Here is a 4,607-nt window from a genome sequence, read left to right on the forward strand (position 1 = left end):
ACCCGCGCAACATGAGATATAATATTGACAGATAAAGATCACAACGATTAAAGCTGCACAGCTGTATATTTCACTTGAGTGTAGCGGCTTGCACCGAAGCGTAATGGTACACGAAACGCACGGCAGTTTTTTGGTCATTTTGCCGGTGGAACGTTCTATCGCAACAGGGGTGCCCTAATTCCGACCTAGTGTTTAACACAGGTCGATCTGAGAAGAGAGTTTAGAAATAATAATACACAAATTATGACTAAAACAATCTACAAATGTTTTCTGTCCCAAACAAGTCCTCTTTTTACGATTACGCGACTTGCTCCAAAGTGGCTGTTTGTAAAGCAAAACCTGCATTTTTGACACGCTCGTCAACCCCCGAACAAGCGTCGAATTCACACAGATTTTTCACTCGTCTGTTGTCGGAGTGTAGGAAATAAAACAAACTTTGTGAGATTGCCGATATCAACACAAAAACATAGTCCATTCATGTGATTATTTTTAGGCACGTGCTCCCATGCATAACGCCGCAACAAGGATTTTTCAAACTAGTTCGGTATTAGGGATGGGTCGGAATTAGGGCACCCCCCGTTACTCACCACTTTTGGTACATTTTGAAAGAATAGTAAGTTAAAATTGCTGTTTTGGATTGTCAGTGTTCGAATCTTATATAGCCAATCAGTATCTGAGGTGTGATGAGTGATGGCCAATCAGCACCAAGGAGGTATTAGATTGGTACTAACCATTTTTGGCACATTGGAAAGAATCGAAACATTGCTGTTTAAGATTACCATTGCTCAGAATGGGGTTTAAATTTGAAATAGCCAATCAGTATCTGAGGTGTGATGAGTGATAGCCAATCAGCACCAAGGACATTTCAGATATGTGGTTCTACTGGGTAACCATCTTTTGCAAGAGGCTAAGAAGGTTTTTTTACTATAATAAATAATATTTTTTCAACCAAAACGCTAGATGAGAAAACCCACTGGTTTATTTATTTTTGTATTACAGTCTGTAATTGAATCTTCAGACAGCTGGGTAGACCATTTGATTTTCAATGGGACCCAGAATAAAGAAACAACGCTAAAATCAAGTATAACAAGGAACCTTCTAAAACGATGTCACAAATTGTCTTACAGTCTGCAAGTTCCATTGTTCCTGCAGGGGATGAATTGACAGATGGAATGAGCCACACAGTCTCCCACATTCTCTCCATCCTCCGCATCACTGAACAGGTCGTACTCAAGGTCGTTGACCTGCACAGCTCCGATGCACCCCTCAAAATTCACCACAGGTCCTTGAAAGTGGAAAACAAAAACAACAAAAGGATTTTTTAGGCTGCACCAAAATTATATCTTATTTTCAAATATCTTTTGAAAATACTTTTTTTATGCTTGATATTTTATTACAGAAATCCTTTAAACGTCTTAGGAACATTTTAAGCAGTTTTGAATGTCCCTCCTACTCATTGAATAAAACTTCACCATTGCTGGTTCAGATCTTTACTTACTGGTAGGTAATCATTGTAGGAGGGAACACTGCTCTTGAAATATATTCAAAACATTCTACAACATTAAAATATGACAATGTATTATGTGAAGAAAAAAGACATCCTGCTGCTTCTTTTTGAAATTAGCTACGGTACTACTTTTTGAAGAAAAAAAACTGCTCTTTGAAAATAACTGCTGCTTTTCAAAAATATCTGCCACTTTTTAAAAATAACTGCCACTTTTTGAAAATAACTGCCAAGCATCACTCACCTGCTTGTGTGACGGCTGTCAGATCTGAGGGTAGACCCCCCAGGTAGAGGGGTCCGAAGGGTTTCTGTGCAAAGTAAGTCCTGACCTCGTTTGAAACAGGTGCCGAGCTGTTCACCTGAACAGACGCGCTGCACATGCCACGGATTGTGTTACCGATGGGACGAGGTCGGCTTTGTCTGGTGAGGACAAAAATCATGTCAAAGTTATAGATTAATCTTGAAGCTTCAGTCAGGGACGTCCTCTCAGATTGGACATAAAAATGTAACATTAGGTCCAGTGCTTGAGGACAGTCACACCTCAAGCATGTTTAACACACTACCACACTTAGCAAAAAGAGCCCTTCCCAGTGTGAGTTTAGTCCCAAGGTTGAAATTACAAGAGTCTTTTAGAGACCTTTGTATCTGTTGACTTGCAATTGACAGACAGTACACACTTTTCTACTAAGGCACTCTCTCATATGGACACATCTACAAATATCAGACCATTTGTGGTATGATTATTTTACGATTTCAAATGATACTAGGCTGAAAGCAACATTTTGGAAGTACTTACTGGATAACAACTGAAGTCATGAAGTCATTATTAACTGTGATGTCTGTGCTTAGGCTAAGTACTGTGCCTCCTCCACAGCTAAACCTGCGATAAAATATGGGAGAAATAGAAACAACTTTATGTCAGAATAACCAATGAGACATGTATAATACACAACTGTTGTTAATAGCAAAAAGAAGTCATTTAAGAGAAGGAGTAGTTCTGAAGTAGGCAAAAAAAAGGCATTGTATTGTTTAGCTTTAGAGAAATTTGATAAAACTCAAAATGTGCTATACATACTACATGTAGGTACCAAAGAAATATGATTATTGAAAACACTGCACGGTTGTCTCTACATCATAATATTTTTCATAGATATTTTTAACCAGAAATATTAAACATTCTCACTCCTGTCAAACTTCCTTAGGCAGAAAATGGTTGAAAAAATCATGAAATTCTTACCTGTACCACAAAGTTCCACCTTGAATGTACAGGTGAACAAATTCTGCATTACTGTTGGCGGCAACCGCATTAGCAATCCCATCATCCTCTGCTGCATACAAAATGGTGGCCTCCGTGGCAGTAGTTTTAAACATAACGACGATGTTGTTTGTGTACTGCTGAGTCAGGTCCAGGGGTGAGTACTGCAGGTAGGTGTTCCCAGAGAAGGATGGGAAATACACAACTAGATCTGAAAAGAGAATAGAAATCGAGTCAGCAAAACTTATTTTGGAGCAATAATCTAAAATTTGTAAGACATTTGTTTGAAGTAACCGCCATTATAACATATTACACATATCTGTCATTTTGAAAACAGCATGTTTGAGAGATCTCTAGTGGCAAAATTATGGTTGCAGACATTATACAATCATGTATGTTGAACTTTATGGAATCAAATGTTTAATATACATTTTTACTGATACTCCCAAAATTTTGAAAACATGTAAAATTAGCCCAGATTTAAAAAAAAAACTGATCAGTATCAGTGGTGTCATGAGTGATGGCCAATCAGCACCAAGGACATTTTAGATTGGTATGAACCATTTTGGGCACAAAATGACTTGGATGTTAAATTAAGAAAATAGTGGCTTTAAAAGATAATGGCTGCCAAGGTTTTTGACAATTTTCTTGAAAAGTAAAAGACAGTGTATCATGATAGAAAAACAAAATTCTAACACTAAACAGAAAAAGGAAATTTGTCTTCAAAAGATATCAAATTTACCAGTGTGTACATTATGTAAAATGTACCCACCTTCCTCACACCTGTCCCCAGTAAAGTGCAGCGGACAGTCACACTTGAACTGCAGCACGCCTCCCGTTGTGACATCACGACACGTCCCGCCGTTTTCACACCGCGTCTCGCTGCACGTGGGCGGCGGGGGGTCGGTCGGCCCCGGGGGCGGCGTGGGGAGCACGTCACACTCCTCCACATTTTCCCCGCCGAGCGAGAAAAGAAAGTTGTACGGGACGGCGTTAATCGTCAGCTCCGAGACGCATCCCTGAAAGTCGTAGACTGGTAGACTGGCCGTCAGGGGGTCGAAGGTTGGAGGGACTCCGCCCATGTACACAGGGCCCATCTCACCGCCAACGTTGTTGACGAAGGATGTCGGAAGACCAGCTTGGACCGGATTGCCGTTGTCAACGGTTACTGTTGCTTGACAAACAGGGCTGGTGATGTGCCTGGAGTGGGCAGAATAGTAATTATGATTATGTTTAATATAACTCTGCGTAAGAATACGTTAGGAAGAGCATCCAGTCAGTAAAAACCTTGCTTCAAAAAAAGACTTGCACAAGCTTGCTGTTCTGCACCTCAGCATGCTGAGGGGCAAAATGACAAGCCCAAACATGCACCTGTGCAAGCACGTCTATACCCCCGATTTGGGGAATCAATAGACGTAAAACTCGGATAAGAAGAAGAAGAAGAATAGCAATATTCACCACAAGATCTGCAAGAAATTTTAACTTCTTTATGATTTTTTGTTTCAGTTGTCATTAATAACAATGTTACAGTAGCAATTTCTCCAATACATCTGAGAATGAACCTGTCCTTAGTGCTGAATTCCATTTTCTATCATGGTACATGTATATTTAAAATGATAAACTGGATAGTGAGTGAGTGTGTGATTTTAGCAATCTTTTAAGGAATATCAAAAATTAAATGCTTTTAACACTTACTCAATGATGACAGAGACTTCATTGCCGTGGTTGACTAGAGTGTTGGTATCCACAGTGAAGCGCTCAATCCAACAGGAAAATGGTACTGTAGAATTCAAAAAGTTTTGTACTCTTGAAATACATCTGCTACATAGTGCTTCAATCAAATTAAAG

The 4,607-nt window shown here is 39.5% G+C and overlaps 1 protein-coding gene across 1 annotated transcript in view; it reads right to left on the reverse strand.

Moving 5' to 3' along the window:
- The window catches only part of LOC109476404 (lathosterol oxidase-like), an 8,985-nt gene that overhangs the window by 3,882 nt on the left and 496 nt on the right, over nucleotides 1-4,607 (reverse strand). The gene's annotated exons all lie outside the window — the stretch shown is intronic.

Source organism: Branchiostoma belcheri, unplaced genomic scaffold (assembly GCF_001625305.1).
Source record: "Branchiostoma belcheri isolate BF01 breed outbred unplaced genomic scaffold, Haploidv18h27 scaffold37, whole genome shotgun sequence".
Classification (NCBI taxonomy): Eukaryota; Metazoa; Chordata; class Leptocardii; order Amphioxiformes; family Branchiostomatidae; genus Branchiostoma; species Branchiostoma belcheri.